Source organism: Cavia porcellus, unplaced genomic scaffold, assembly GCF_034190915.1.
Source record: "Cavia porcellus strain 051 isolate PalLab524CR breed Dunkin Hartley unplaced genomic scaffold, mCavPor4.1 scaffold_33, whole genome shotgun sequence".
Taxonomy (NCBI): Eukaryota; Metazoa; Chordata; class Mammalia; order Rodentia; family Caviidae; genus Cavia; species Cavia porcellus.
Genome location: NW_026947516.1, coordinates 6,689,845 through 6,707,300, shown reverse-complemented (window position 1 = coordinate 6,707,300; position 17,456 = coordinate 6,689,845). Strand labels below are relative to the sequence as shown.

The following is a 17,456-nucleotide window of genomic DNA, read 5'->3' as shown; positions in this document are numbered from 1 at the left end:
ATAATGTTTCTTTTTCATTTTTATTTTATTTGTACATGTCTGCCTTACATGAAGTCTACGTTCATCTTGCAGAGTAGGAGCAGGTACATAACATGTTTTTTTTTTTTTTTTGATTCCCCTTTCATTCCCTCCTTGTCCCTCCCTCTGTCTCTAAGTCTCCCTTCCCCATTTCCATTCTTATTATCTTTAGCTCTTTTTATGATATATAATGTTAACATTTCAAATTATGCTTTAGATGTTTCCTGGTTTCAAAACTCTTTGTTGACCAACCAGTTTGTCTAACTTAGACCTTGAGATACAGGAGCTATGGAGTAGCTGGTGATGTTAGTATCTAAGGTCTGTTTTAAGACACTTGGTAAGCTTGGGAAGCTTTGGCTAGGTGGACAAAGTGCCTGTAGGCAGTAGGCGTTCAGCACTGGAGATTCTTATGAATAAAGTGACTACTAAACAGCAAGTAGAACAGGCGTGTGCAGCAAACACAGACAACAGGATGTCCATCTTCCCAGTCCAGAGCTGGGCTCTTGAGCATGGCAGTCACTAGCCACATGTAGGCACATTTGAGTTACTTTGGAGCTGATCAAAATTTTTTCCAGGACTGAGATTATTATAGCTCAGTGACACAAGCACCTGCCTGGTGAGTGCAAAGTCATGAGTTCGATTTCTGGTACCCAATTTTTTTCCAAGTTCTCATTTCATTTCATCTCTCTTTCTCATTTCTTTCTTTGATTTCTAATATGATGGAAAATATGTAAAAGTTGACTTTCTGAATCTTAGCGTACTTCACTTAACATGATGTTCTCCAGCTCCATCAATTTTCCTGCAGGTCCCATAATTTCAACCTTCATTATGACTGAATAATATTCCATTCTGTATGAACACACCACATATTGTTTATTCTCTCATCTATTGATGGGCACCTTGCCACTTTCCTTATCTTAGTTACAGTGAATTGTGCTGCAGGAAACATGAGCATGCTAGAATCCCTATTTTATGCTGACGTTAATTCTTTGAGGAATATACCAAGGAGAGGTATGGCTGAATCAGATGGTAAGAGCTGATAACATTTAATAATCATCTCCTCTGTTGTATTTGCCAAGCTCCACCAAATGGGATTACATCTTGGTAAATCCAAGGTGGAGGTCTCCACTAAACAGCCCAGCAAAAAGTTCTCCACAATCCAACTCAAATATGCAGTGTAGTTGCAACTAATATTAATGGAACAGGTTTTTTTTTTTTTTTTTTTTTTTTTTTTTTTTAACAACTCATTCAACATGCTCAGCCTAGTGGTTCTCCTAAGGACAGTTCCGTCTTATCTTTCTTCTTCTCTTTCATAAAAGATTTCTTCTTGGACCCCTAGCCTCAGCTCCATCAAGTTCTTTCCTGCAGCTTGAAGACCCCACGTTATCAACCCAGGATTACCTACTTCTCTGTTGCCTGCAGGTAAGTTAGCTAGATGATAACTTGCAGTTATCTTTTTTAAAAATTTCAAAACATAATGTAATTATATTACAGTTACATCTTAACCATTTGATGACCTGCTTTGCCCAATGGGAAAAGGGAAGATTATCAATGGTATCAATGAATGTCAATGATTGAAAAATGAAGATTATCAGTGATTATCAATGATTACTGATGATACATCAACAAGCATATTTGATGATAAAATAATGAAACGATTTTAAAATTCTTTAAGAGATAGGTTTTGTAGCACTCAGAAGGCTGGAGCAGGAGGATCACAGTGAGTGTGAGATCAGCCTATCTATGTAGTGAGTTCAAGGCCAGCCTAAACTTCAAATAGATACCCCATCTCAAAAATAAAAAATGTGTTTTCTAGCTATGTACAGGGGACCACGCCTGGATTCCAGCTGCTCAGGAAGCTGAGGCAGTAGCATCACAAGTTTAAGAACAGTATGTGTGAGCCCTGGGTTCAATTCTTTAAATCATGAAAAGTGTATCTTACAGATTGCAAGCATACTACATGATACAGGCTAAGTTAATGCCACTACCACTAATAGCATTTATAATCATGATAAGTAGTTACAGTCTCTGGGGACCATTATGTCAGTGGTGATGAGCTTTGGTCTTTTAATAGCTTAACCATATTAACCAAAATTATATGGACTTGTTCAGCTTATTATTTTCCATTACTGGTAAGAGCCTGTGTTTATTTTGGAGATTACATATAAGCTATGTTCAAATTCCCATGACCCAGCACAACCTATTCATTTGTTCAGTGTCTGTCACTCAGTGTGAATCTTTTGATGTCTGTAAAATTTTAAAGATATATCCTCATGGTTATTAGAGATTTGTAAATTACTGCTAGCCAGTAGGAAAACTAAAGCAAAATGGCATTTTACTTTTATTGTTTTATGACCAAGGAAAACATTCAATGTAAACAGTGCTAAATAACATGATGATATAAAAATATTAATTGTTATACAAATGTCTGTAAGTCTCAAGAAGGTGCACATGGACCTATTTTCTAGCACTCAAAGTTGTGTTGAAGTCCTTTGAGAAGCAAGGAAACTGAAAATGAGAATGAAAGGGTTGCTGGCCCAGACCAGACACTATAGCCAGAAAAGCCTCAGCTGGAATTAGGGAGCTCCTGCCTCCCCCGCCCCTAGAGATTTACCTGTAACCCTATACCCCCACCCTTAGAAACCTACCTCTGGCGCCCAACTAAGACCAATGGGCTACCTGTGCATCCCTAATACCCCCTAGGTTCCACCCCAGGCCGAGGCTACTTATGTGCCTTACTCCACGTGTTCCAGGGAGAGATCGCTGCCCGCTGCCCGGGGTGGAGATGCCACACCCCGGGGGGTCGGGGGTGTCTCTCCCCGCATTCTCAAATAAAGGTTACTTATATTTTATATTTCTTATTCACAGTTCTATCAGAGACTATCAGTCCTACATTTTACAGAGTTTCTGTGAAATTTAGTGTATCTAGAAGATTTCTTTCTGAGGTGTGTCTGTACTGCGTTTTTTATACAATAAGCATTCATATTGTCTGGTGACTTCTGAGGTTGAAAAGGACAGGAGGAGAAGGATAAACAAATCTAGTTCCCAGAGAGTTGTGTCTGCTGTTACTTTTGCTGTTGGTTTTAACTCGTTTATTCAATTAGGTTTATCTGACTCACTTCACTCTGAGACAATTAGTGTAATTTGGGGAAACATTTATAATGTTCTAGGAAAAATAGACCATCATTTAGATCACAGGAAAGTGAGGTTAGGATAACAGACCCCAAAATAAGCATGCTATAGTGTAAGTGACAGTGTCAAATTTCTTGTCTAAAATTTTGAACCCAGGGTAGGTTTTAGAAGCACAGATAGTATGTATCGTGTTACCTAAATCCTCCTCAAATAATATTCCCAACCGAGTGTCCAAGGGAATGAGACAGGAGGATTGACTGGTAAGAAAAAAGCATGGACCATTTCATATTAGCAAATCTTCTTAAAATTGGTCAACAGAAGACCAGATCTGTGTGACCTGCCAAACACTGACTCAAACAAGCAACCCGACACAGTCTAAAGAAAATGAAAATCACCAGTGAATGAAACACAGAACTTGAAACAAATGCCCACACTTTCGTCAGGCATCCCACCAGACCAAAGGACCATCTTCACATGGGAGGAACTGTCATTTGTAGTTGAAATGGCTTTATGATTTATTCTAAGAGTTAGTAACCATCTTTCCATTTACCTGGGGTAGGCGTGCATGTGTGGCTAATTATATTTTCCCATGGGTTGAAGGTTGTTGTCGCTAAGGGGTGTTCTCAGAAAGAGTGGGAATGGAAGCTCTATTCTGTGCTCCTGTATCAGAGCAAAGTTAAGCAGCCACTTGGGGACTTAACCTAAGACCTGGCCCTTTTTTTTCCCTCCCTCTCTTTTCTATCCGTTTGAATGTCTACTTTGTATTCTTTGATACTGTGATTTGAGCAACTATTTCCAAGATGATATTATGTAATCTATTAACAGGTGATTTCTTACTGTTATGTTTATTTTTTTTTTTTTGTAGTTCTGTATTATGTGTAACCTTACACTGCTTTGTCTTGTTTTGTGTTTTTCTCTTTTTCCTCTTAAATAAAAAAAAAAAAAAAAAAAAAAAAAGACCTGGCCCTTGTTGTCACAGTGTTATAAGTGAACTGTCTCAGCAGGAGTCATGTCATTTGATCTCTTTGTTGGACTTATCTCCCTGTGCATTAACATGCCAGTCAAGGTTCAAACAAAGCAATCCTATAGATAATGTGGTTCGAATTCTATTTTTCCTGTTAACCAAATAATTACCTTCCTCTCGGTTACAAGTAGATAGTGGAGCCCTAGATGTTGAATTCTGAGCTCATAGGGGTGCAGGCCACCCACAAGGATGGTGCATGCCCACGGATCAAGCCAAAGGCTACTTAGCTGCCTGCAGTTACCCGGGAGCTCAAAAATTACTGTTTTTTTTTTTTTTTTTTTTTTCCAAAATCTGAAGTAACAGAAGGATCACCGAAGTTAAACTTCACGTTCAGCCTATTTTCTCCCTCAAAGGATTCTGTTGCATTCCTAGCTTCCATTATAAGATCATGTGGTTTAAAACTTCAAGCTTATAACATTTCTAAACGCAGAAATTCAAATGAAGGATTCCTTCTTCAGAAAAGAGGGGTATTGCTTTGGACGTACATATCAGCAAATTGGCTGCCTGGTCAGTGTAAAGTAGAGGAAGGTCGTTCATCATTTTAGCCCTCTGGAATGTGGCTTTCAGGAGCACCTAAGATAAATTACCAATTTGGAAAGAAGCCTGGCAGGTGTTGGAGATACAATGTCATTTCAAGGATGGAGAACGGGATCACAAGTCACCATGTTACAGTGTCCTATGGATGCCGACATAGAAAGATACAAACTGTTTGTTAATCCAATAACAACAGGTTTTTTCTCTGCAAGTTGCTATCTTGAAGACAGGTTCTCTAGTTTGGGGGCTACTTTATTACTGTTGAGAACACCTACTTGGCCTTTGTTATGTACTGAAGAACTGAAAATTATTTAAAGGAATGTTTCTTAAGACACAAAACCAGGAATTTTGCAAAGACAGTTACAAAGCCTTATTAGGAATGAGTGAAGTGATAAATAACATTTATTTTCCTAGCTGTTAAGCTACAGTTTGCCAACTTAATCACCAAACACTTTTCATGTATAAACAGCATGTTTTACTTTGCAGAATTGACACACATCAGTATCAGCTTGAAACAATTCTGCAAGCATTTTTATTTATGTCCTTTTGTCTGAGCACTTCATGTATTTCACTTCAGTGGCATCATATGAATCAAAATAAATTTCATTTCCATGCTACACCACATCTAGGGCTTATGTTTATGTCTTTTTTGCCATCCTGTTGCTTCACAAGCACAAACAAATAACCCTTGAACTTTGTGTTGGTTTGCACAGTAATCTGTTGGAGCTACAAAATCTCTGAGATCCTTTGACTCTTAAAAAAAAGTCTACAGTTCTAAAGGATCGGTGGAATTTACTTCTTGTAGATTGCTATTAAGACAAAACTGAAAATAATTTCCCCAAGGAAATTTATTTACTAAGCGTTACTGCAGGAAACCATTGGGAAATCCAGCTGCTCAGAGAGAAAGAGCAGTAAGCAATGGTTCCCGAACAGGAAGTTACAACTGTTGTTGCTTCACTGGTGTGTGTGTGGAGGAAATGGGAACCTGCAGGACGAAAGAGGCAGAGGAGAGGGAGAGATGTTTCCACTTGTGGAGAATTGTGAATGTTTTGGTAGAGATGAGAATCTTTGGGGCCAGCTGACCAGAGGTGGTAAGGTAGAATTAAGGAGTTTGAATTTCAGTGCATCCCCATATGTTTGCGGGAACCATCTTCTGGGCTAATGTGATAGAATAAAATGTGGATCCCTAGGTTTAGGCAGAGGACTCCAGTGGAAATTTTAGATTGAACTGGTGCAAAGAAGAGTTGGAAAAATTGAGATGGATTATTGTGTTTGTGTGCGTGTATGGGTGTGTGTTTTCTAATTAGATTTTTTTGTCTTATAATTTTTATGGTGATTAGTCCATGTGGGGGTATATAATGATCATGCTCCTTGTGTGGAGTTGGTGCATGCGCATAACACATCTTACTTCTTTCTTATCTCCTTCCTCTCCCTTCTTCATTTCTTAGTCTGGATAGGTGAAAGTTGCTGAGATTTTTCACTCCTGCTTCCTCACCATTCCTCATCTGCTCTTCTCTTTTGCATACTGAAGATCTTCCCACCTCTACAGCTTGCACTAATGCTGGGCATGTTCTTGGGTCTAAATTAATACAAGTGCTAAATCAGTGTTTGAGGAAGGAAGATTTCAGCGGCACTGTCATATAGCAAACCCTGCAACCTGTGCTGTTAGAGTCTGCAGGTCATGAGCATAGTGAGAGATGGACTTTTCTTACTCTATTAGCTGTTTAATTTTTTAGAAGTTGAAGGAGACAAGTCATGTTGATGTACATTTTTCTCTACTTGGACTGGAGGTATGTTTATAATCAAGGCATTCCCCAGAAGAAATGATGTGTTTGTATAGATAAATGTGGAATTGTCTCTTTGATACAGGGTATTGTGCTCATCTGGAGGCCATCCAAAGGGCAGTGTCCAGTTGGGAGTGGCAAAGAGATATCTGGGAAAACATACAAGACGTAAAAAGAAGTAACTGACCTGAAGATGCAGTTGAAACGATCCAATAAGTGAAACTCAGGAGAGTTCAGAGTGAAAAGGAAGAAAAGTGGTAACAAAATCTTGTAACTATGGATGTGAAAGGAGACAGAGAGACAGAGATAGAGAGACAAAGAGAAAAGAGAGAGAGAGCACAGAAGAAGCGTGGATAATAGAAATCAGGAAGAAGTATGATCACTGATTTCAAATTGTGCAGAGTTAAGTATGTTAGGAACAGTGACAGCAATCATTTGAGGAGCAAATTTGAAAAGCAGTTATAATCCAAAAGCAGAGTTAGAAACTGTAATGTAAAAGCTGTCATACGGGCTAATAAACAGGGGGCGTTACTGACGCTAGATCATCACTTCACAATATTATCTTTGCCTTGAATGGAAGAAGGCAGAGTGCAATAGTTGGAGAAGAAACTAGAAAGGAGCTGGAGCTTTTATTCTGAATGGAGGGTTGCTGGGGCATGTCTTCAAATGAAGGGAAGTTAGCTTTCTGGAAAAGCCAGAAATGAGGATGAAGGAAAGAATCTGGATTGTAGAGGAAGCAGCCTTCTGGGAACCATTGCAGGATTCTGAGATGAAGCAGGGAAAGGGAAGGTCTGCCTTGATCTGGAACAAAGGCTGGAACTTTATCAGAGATGGATAAAGAGAAAAAGAGTATAAACAACATGTCAGACAGAAAGGGCAGTGTTTAGGGATCTCGTGTCGCATAACAATGACAATAAAAGGCAAAATTTTAGGTATGAAAAATCTATCTCCTAGGCAGGAGAAATCTTTGTTAAAAATATCCTCAGGCATAAAATAGAATATGTGTCATATGTAAAAATTAACACCAGCAATTTGCCCTGCATATTCACTTGTTTATTCAAAGATTTACAAGGTGTTAATTTTAATACCATGAAATCAGATACGAAACAACATATGCAGGAAGAAAAGCTGGTAAATATTAAATTTCTTCCAGAGCATTGCTTCTTTATTCCAGTTGTAATAATGAAAGTAGGCAAGAGTAGGAGGAAATTGGTACAATCTTGTCTAAAACCAGACATCCTGAGTTTCAAGGGTAGAGTACTCATGTTCCATAAGAGAAGCCCTGAGCTCTACCCCAGAGCAAAAATGTCCAGTGATGCACATTGTGAAAAAGCAGAGGTAAATTTGTTTTACTTTAGTAGGACTTTTACTTTTTAGTACAAAAGTACAGAGTACTTTTGTTTTACTCTTACTAAGCAATGTTTCACATCCTTAGTCTCATGTCTATTGGTGACATCACATTTTGGCTCATTATAGTTAATTCAGGAATAATCATTAATTAGGACTCCAGTGAGGTGGAGTGCCTCCTTATAAATGGAATCAATAGGTGTCACATTTCTGTCAAAATCCTTCCATGTTAGCCTTTCAGGTAGGTGAATTAAGTCACAAGTTAAGAGAAATGTTTCTCCATACTTATTGCCAACAAAATAATTATTAGTTAAATAATGTTCACTGATCACTAAGGAAAATTCAAGCTAGCTAAGAAAAATTTACTTTCTGCGTACTCTCTAATATATATGAAAGTATTTCCTAGAAGGGAGAGTGCAAACCTTGCCAGTAAGTATTTGACAAGGTACTCATCGTCATTGTTACTGGAGAAATACAAACTGAATCTATGACAAATTATCATTTTGTATGCATCAGAATATCTGAAGCATGCGAGAGAGAATCTCAGCTGTGAGACATTATATTGTGGTCCATAGCTTATTAATAAAATTTTAGAGAAAAGGCTTGAATTACCTAGGATTGCCAAGTAAATTTTAGCAGGACGTAATATATGATAAATTTTATCTTACTATTTAAATAATTTCTCTGCATGTTCATCAAAGATATTAGCATGTATTTTATAGTGTGTTTTGTTTTGTTTTTTACTGGAGATCAAATTCACAACCTTACACTTGCCAGGCAGGTGCTTATGCTGCTGAGCTAAATCCCCAGCAATGTAGTGTTATTTTTAAAAGATAAAATATAAGAGATAACCCAGATATTCACCAGCAAAGAAAGTGGAGAAGCTGTGTTATTTTAATACAAATGAAAATTAAACAGCTGCACATATCTAAGTAGAGAAATCTCAAAAACAAAAAGTTGAGGGAAAGCAAAGCATATGTTTAAAAGTGTTTTATTTACATAAAGTTCAAGAGCATGCAAATCTGCATAAAATACTTTAGTAACATGTTGATATATAAAGAATAAGAAATAAGACTTGGAAACTATGAGCAGAATATTTTCTGTAAGAAACCAGTTAATGATGATGTACCCCTGAGGCACAGGAAGGAGAATGGATATTTTATGTCCTGCACAATTTAATGTTTGCCTCTGTGAGGACATCTATGTGTGTAGTGTGTTCATGAGCTTAACACACAGCTTGATTTTAAAAATGAGTGGAAAAGTGCAGTGAAGTGAGATTTCATGCTTCAGTAGTTAGGGTTATAAACCTCAAAATTTCAAGCAATTGCAAGTTATAAACATGGCAGATTTATCAGTTTGATAGATGGGAGCGGTTTAGGTTGATAAGCAAAGGGATTTTTTTTTGTGTGTGTGTGTGTGTGTGTGTGTGTGTGTGTATGTTTTTCTTAGAAGATATACATTTAACGCTCCTGATTCTAAAACCCACCTCACAGATCTGCCCACCATTGTTGTATGGAATAAAATGCTTACAGTGGCTTCCATCCACTCCCTGGTATGATGATACCAAAGCTCAGTTGATAAATGCAGCAAACACACCACTCTTGGTGACTGCCTTGAGTGATATGCGTCAAAGAATGAAAGCTGACTTTGCTGATACTTTCCTCATGCCTATTTACTCAGTTTTATCAAATAAATTCATGGCATTTTAAATATCAGTTGATAATATTCACACACACACACACACACACACACACACACACACACACACACAGAGTCTCAAATTCCCCTACCGCATGATCATTCTTTCCTTCTGGTGAGTCGCATTTGCAGGTCCATGCCTTGGCAGGAAAATGGTTCACATATTTAACTCATTATTGAAGGTTTCACTAAGTAGGCGAAACTTTATGCTGATGTGAAATAAAGGCTTTATGGATTGAAGAAAAATATACATTTTTTTTCTTTGCTTGCAAAAATTTCACTTGTAAAAGTCCTTGGTTTTGAAATGTACTCCTGTATGGGTTATGACATACTAAAAATATTTCAAAAATTTGCTGTCGATGGACAGCTGGTTATATGGAGAAGTCTCACTAGCATTGCAGTTCTGTGTGCCTATTCTTAATTATGGTCATGATATTTTGTTACATATAAGATGGCATTAATTAATTATATTCTTCAATCACTCCCATTTATCTAATTATACTACACACTGTATAAACATTCTCATCTTTCTAGCTCTGATAATGTCACTTTTTCCTACACACAAGTAAAAGGGCGAAAAGGTTTCATTGCTTGTAAAATAAACCAAACTCCTTAACCAAATTCTGACCTTTTCATGCTTTCCATCCTCACATCCTGAGACTGGCTGACCTTAGGTTTGGATTACTCTACACACTCAACAATTACCTGCATCTGCATCTCTTTAAAACTCTTACTCATTTTACCTGGGGTGTACCCATTTATGCACACCCCCCTTAAATGCCACCCCTCTCTAAGATTCAATACTCTCACTATTCCATGTGTATCATCTTGCCGAGTCCAACGTTGCCTTTGCAACCTTCATGATTGCTTTGCCTCCAAAAATCTCATAATGGTTAACTGTGTTTACCTGAGGCCAGCGTTTGGTCCTGGATGTTTGTCTGGAATTAATTTGCAATGATTTTAATATTAAATCAGTAGAATTTGAAGCAAGTGGATTATCCTCCATGATATGGGTGGGGCTTATCTAATTAGTTGAAGTTCTGAAAAAAAGTACTGAGGTCCCCCAACCAGCACAGAGTTCTGCTTGCAAACAGCTGGAGACTCCGGGAATCACATCAGTGCTTCCCTGGTCTCCCACTAGCTGTCTTCCACTTCTGATTTGCAGTACACATGTGTACACACACAGGCATACACACACACACACACACACACACACACACACACACACACACACACACAGTTGGCTCTTTTGCCCTAGCAAACCTTGAGTAATAAAAATCTGAATCATGTTTTCCCATCACTTTTCTCATTCAATCTTCACTCCTTCTGCCCATATTTAACTCCTAGTCCTATGCCAGATCTCAAATCCATGGCAATTCCTAAATGGAAAGTCTCTGGCATCCTGAACCACGTGCGTCCATGACACACCATGAGAGTAATGTGGCCCTGCCACCCAAGGAATTGATCAGAGTTACACTTTCATATTTTTAGCATAGCGTTATGCTAAGATATGCCATTTATCTGACACAATGTGGGAACAAGGACATTGGTCCAAGTCTAGTTTTAAGCCAGCATCTTCCATATAATAGGAGCTGTCCATTTCTATAAATGTGTGCTTTGTAGTGATGTGATGAACTCTTGTGTAGTGATGAACTCTTTATTGCCATATGTGTCGTATTTGCTTCAGAAAAAAATATGTTTTAGAAGTTCAATATTGATCTCAGATTTCTCTCTTTTTGTTTCAAATTTATTTTTAACCAATACATAAAAATGCAGTTTATACATAGTAATGGGGTGCCTGTGGTGGCTTGATACATGTATGTATTCTAGGTAAGCCGATCTCTCGCCCTAACGATTTGTCTTGTTTTTATGGTGAAGATGTCCAGATTACTTCTTCTTCACTGTTTGAAATGTACATAGATATAATTGTTAGGATGGTTACTGAGCTGTACAATAGCAAGCCAGAAAATTATGCTCTCATCTAACCATAATTTGGTCTTCATTAATCAGTTTTTTCCCATTTCTTCTTACTTTCTCCAGCCTGCAGTAGGAATCATTATTCTTGGTTTTACAGGAGATCAACTTTTTCAGACTCCACACATAAGTAAGATTATATGTTGCTTTTCTTTCACACTTGGCTTATTTCACTTTGCATGATTTCCAGTTCTATCCAGGTGACCCAAAATTGATTTATCTCTTGGTCTCCAGCAAATGGGTGCCTTTCAATATAGTATTTTTCCTTTACCAAGTAGGATTGCCAAAAAAAAAAGACATCATAAAGTACCATGTGTCATGTGCTTTTCAGTGAAGGTGGGGTTTCAATGAATATTTGAATGAATGTGTGGATTAATTCCTCAGGGTCTGAATTTCAAGTTAAATTGTAAAGTCCAGGTTAATATCATACTACCCTGTAGAGCTGATGTTCTAATGATTAAAATTATCCAAGATGGTGGACAACGAGATGGTTATCAGTCTTGAGACAACCCAGCGCTGGAGAGATTAAGGTTCTGTCTCTGTTATCCTTGATGAGTGTATACCAAAACATGCAGAGAGAATCTTCTAGAAAGGAAACTGTTGTCAACAGTAATGAATCTCACAAGGAAGAATACAAGAAGAAAACAAGAAGATGCCCATATTTATAGCCTCAAAACTCACAATAGCTAAATCTCAGAAGCAGCCTATGTGGCCATCAACCAATGGACAGATAAAGAAAATGTGGTGTCAATATGCAATGCAATACTGATGGACCATAAAGAAGGATAACTCTGAGTCATTTGTAGCATAATGAAGTCACCTTGATACCATAATGCTAAGTGAAGTAAATTAGACACAGGATGAACTATCACACGGTTTCTGTCACGTAAGAAGGCCCATGTGTCAATAATTTAAAGAACAAGATAAAAGAGAAGTGACAATGAAAAGGACTGTAGACTTTGTGGACAATATACTGGGATCTGGAGATGGGGCAGGTGGGAACGAAGGATAAAGCAAGGGAAAGAGTTTGAGATATGGTATGTTTACGTATCACTTTCCAGTGATTAGTGTGCTCACTATGTATTGCAAACTTTTGTATTAATAAAAACATCAAAGAGCCTGAAAAATATTGTTTGAAATGAAAGACATTCATCATGCTAAGGAGACCCGTTCTGGCCCAGCAATCGGACCTAAAGTCGTATCAGATCAGATGATAAAAGAAGGAGATATAATTTACATGTGTAACTCCCTGAGTATTAAGGGGTGAAGGATGGAAATCTATGTTAGTTGGAAGAAAAGAAAGCATTTTGTATGGTTTTGCTGATGGCGTGACTTTAACTGGAACAACCACAGAGAGATTAATTGTTTCTGTGCACACGAGTTGCATGCAGAGGGGAAGATTCTGATGGATGTAATCCCCAGTGATCCAGAGAATAATAAGATCAGTCGTCAGCAATGTGTTGGGGCGTGGATGTGGAGGTTCCACCAGGGAAATCCATAATTTCATGGAAAATAATTGTTTTTGCAAATGTGATGAAACATTTGGAGAAACTTGGTATAAAAATTTCTTTTCTGGTTTAGCTCACAATAATATGACTGCAAGATAGAATTTACTTCTTGGAGAATTAATCCACTGGTATGACTGAGTGGAGGTTTGCATTTTTAAAGCATGGTCTCAAAATATTTGCGCATCATGCAAATGTAATTCCCAGAAATATTCCCAGAAAATGTAAGGGAATAGAAAGCAAAACAGATGTGCCTTAGAAATTTTAAGACATCTCACTCGCTCAATAAAAAAGATTATTGCAAAACATTACTATCATGAATAAAGTGAGAGACTTTTCTATCAACCTCACTAGGAAGGATACATTCACAAAGTCCATATGATAGACTGCAGGTGCCCTTTTGCTAACTTGAATTTAGCTACACAACATTCTAGTGATTGCCGCTTGAAATTATAAAGTGAGCAATAATTAATAAAAGACTATAATTTCACAATTTATCACCATTTTAGTTTGTAGAAATGCTTTAGAAGTTTTAGTTTTGCACACAAATATACATATCATATTGAATTCAAATAATTAGAATTTAAAACCTTTCCATAAAAGATCTAAAGGAAAAGATCAAAACTTAACTTTTTTTCTTTTCATTCTTATCCTAACGTAAAATTTTCTTATTCAGTGCCCTCAGATTACCTGTCAACCTAATTTGTTATAGCAGAATTGGTAAATGAAAGATGAACACCAATAGCTCTTGAATGTATATAGAGAAAAAATGAATACTATCCATAATGACATCAGAAAATATAAAGGATCAAAAATAATGGAAGATGGCAGGATTCCTGCTCCAGAAATCATAAGATAGATAAAGGAATAATCAGCAAAGGCTAAGATGAATGGGGAGAAATGGTAGTATTCAGAATTTCATCATTATATTTCTTATGGTTTATGTCTAGAGGTCCCCCCAAAGCCTCATGTAGTCATGGGAATGGGCTTCTAAAGTTTGTGATTGACTCACAGTCCAATGCTGGGATTATGGATGTGCATGCTAGACCCAAGTGAGTGTGGTGTACATACAATATAAGGAACAAAACAATCTTCTCTCCATGCTTCTCCCCTTTTGCTCTTGTGGTTTGTGCTATTTTCTGCTGCCATCAACTGTAGCCCTTTACCACTTGCCTTGGAGCCAGCTGAAAACTCCACAAACTGAGCTAAATAAATCTTTCCTTCGTTAATTTTGGGTGCTGAATATTTTGCCTCAGCAAAATATTCTTGAGACAAAAGTAACCAAGACAATGCTTTTCTCACAATTGCTATATGGATTGAATTCAATCCCAGTGTAAACACCATCAGTTTTGTAAAATGGACAAATAGAACTTTATACTAAAGTGCAAAGGAAATAATTCAATCAAGACAATAATAATGATGAAGAATAAATTTGCAGCATTTAGATAATGTGATTTCAGGACTTCATAAGAAGCTACAGTGATAAAGATAGGATGGTACTGACCTAACAATACATCAAAGCCACAGAACAGGTACTACAGATATAAAAGTAGTTACAGATGATTACTTGATGTTTTTTCAATGAAGATTGAAAGATCAGTTCAACAATTGTGCCCCAACAGGGAAAAATTTCTAATATTTATGCTTAAGAATTAATTTTGGCTAAAAGAAAAACCAAAATGCAAGTGCTAATGTTGTAAAGCTTATGGAAGGATACAGGAATGTATGCTGTGGACATTAGTATTAGTAATAATCACATGTCCTCTTTTATAAAAAACTGAGTTAAAAAGGAGACCATACACTAGCAAAGAAAGATAACGAGTGTCATCAAATGTCTACGGGCAGGATGAAAATTGCATTTCTTACTGATTATCTGATGATAATAATAATAGCAAACGAGACTACCTTGAAAAACATCTCCTTCAAGAAGATATAATTAAGAAAGTAAAAATTCTCACACTTTGAGGAAAGGAACACAGTTCATGTGTCTAACAAAAGACCTTTACTTGCTATTTATAACAAATTAATAAATCAGTGAAGAAACAGGAGGTTTTTAGATGGAATTTTTAAGTGGGAAAATGTTTTTATTAAGCTGTTCATAGAAGAAAATATCCACATTTCAGGTTATGTAGGATAAGATGTTTAACTGCACTCATTACAGAAATATAAGTTAATACTCACAATGAGAGACCAGAACATACGTACAGGAATAGCTAAACTGGAAAGCTCAGGATTAATGTTATTGGCAACAACCGTGAGTGAAATGGAATTCTTACATTTTGCTAGTGGAAATGTAAAATGATATATGTTAGAAAATTATTTGAAAGTCTTTGGCACATTCAAACTAGGGCCACTAAATGATACAGGAATTCTACACCTGAGAGTGTACCACAAGGAAATGAATACATTTCTCTACATAAAGTGTTGACCACAACACAGAGGGAGAGAAACTTAATGCATAATAGGTCAAAATAAAAGTAATTGAAGTGCCCATCACTTTAGACAATGAATAAAGAAACTTTCAGATGGTCCTACAATAAAAATACTCCTTATTGAGAACTCCTTAAGAGAAACACAAGAACAATACATGTGGCATCTTTGTTTTTTATTTTCAAGAGAAAAAGCAATAGAAACAATGATACACAATTTCAAAACAAGTAATAGGAAATTAATAATGGTTAATGTATTGCGTATTAATATCTTCCATGTAGTTGCTCAGATTACAAGATATAGGCAAGAAAAAAATGATCAAAATATATAAGCACAAACTACTCTTTTCAATGAACTAAAAGTAATTAGTACTATAATTATCTTAGCATATATATATATGGCTCTTTTTCTTTTCCTTTACATTCCTTCTTTTTTCCTTCCTCCATCCCTGTTATCCTTTCCTCTTGAGCAATTTCTTTTCCTTCTACAGTATGTATTATAGATTTTGAGTATTATTTTCTCTTTCAGTTTATTATACCAGGAGATAATACAGTGTTTACTTATGTGAGTTTGATTTATTTCACTTACACGTATCATGTCAAATTACATCCATTTACCTGTAAAAGCCCTGAATTTATCCTTCTTTGTAGCCGAGTTTTATATATTTGTGTGTGTATATATATATATTTCTCCCACATCTTTTTTATCCATTCCTCTGTTGATGGGCATTTGGGTTGTTTGAAATTTCTGGCTATTACAAATTGTGCTATTATGAACATGGATGCACATATATTGCTGTGTTATGATGTTTTCAATTCTTCTGGAAGATACCCAGAAGAGGAATAGTTGGGTCAAATGGAACCTCTCATTCTAATATTCTGAGAAATCACCACACTGATTTCCATGGTGGCTTTACCAATCTATGCTCCCATTAACAGTGCAAAGTCAAGAGTGCAGCCCTTCCAGGGGGAGAACCACCAGCGGCTTCTGAGATCCATGCCATGTTGGAACTTAGGACCCTGGGAAACCAAGCAAGCAGCTCCCCTCCCTGGTAAGTGGCTGCAGTGTGGCAGACTGTGGCCCTTCCAGGGGGAGAACCATCAGCGGCTCCTGAGATGCACATCATGTTGAAACCTAGGACCCTGGGAAACCAAAAAAGCAGCTTCCCTTCCTGGTAAGCGGCGGTGGTGTGGCCTGCTGTGGCCCTTCCAGGGAGAGAATCACCAGTGTCCCCTGAGATCCACACCATGTTAGAACTTACAGAGCTGGGGAACCAAGCAACCAGCCTGCCTCCCTGCTAAGCAATTGTAAACCTACTGGTGCACACCCTAGAGTCAAACATCCCTCTTCTCCTGTCCCCCCTGTTAGCAAATGGGAACCAGAGATCTGAGCATCTCCTGAGAGGTTGACCATAGCAAATAAGGGGGATTTCCTTCTACCATCTCTTTGAAGGCAAATATTTTTATTACTGTTTTGCTCTATTCTGATTAATGGTACTGCTCTATTTAATATTCTGTTTTGATAAATTCTATAATAGTCTGTATTTCATTTCATTTTGATATACGTGATTGAAAGAATAACTATTGTAAAGATAACGAAATATATTGTGATACCTATTACTGTTATCCCAGTAACCTGCTGTGAAGTTCTGTACCAATTTCACTATACGATCTTAGTTGACTTTCTTCTGTCTTGTTCTGTTGTATTTTACTACTTTCAAAATAAAATTTTAAAAAAGAACAGTGCAAAACCCTTCCATCATTTGTTATTGGTTGATTTCTTGATGATAGCCATTCTATCTGGGGTGAGACTGAATCTCAGTGTTATTTCAATTTTCATTTCTCAGATTACCAATGTTATTGAACACTATTTTGTATATTTATCTGCCGTTTGTATTTCTTCATCTGGTACATATGTATTCATCTCAGGTGCCCATTTTTTTGACTGAGTCTTTGAATTTGGAGGGCCTGATTTTGTTCAAATCTTTATGTGTTCTGCATAGAAGTCCTT

The 17,456-nt window shown here is 37.1% G+C and overlaps 1 long non-coding RNA gene across 1 annotated transcript; it reads left to right on the top strand.

Moving 5' to 3' along the window:
* The first annotated feature begins 1,266 nt into the window (after window positions 1-1,266).
* On the top strand, window positions 1,267-17,186 carry LOC134474576 (uncharacterized). The gene is made up of 2 exons (XR_010045411.1): window positions 1,267-1,440; window positions 16,385-17,186. It is a non-coding gene; the product is annotated as an uncharacterized LOC134474576 (long non-coding RNA).
* Window positions 17,187-17,456: the final 270 nt, after the last annotated feature.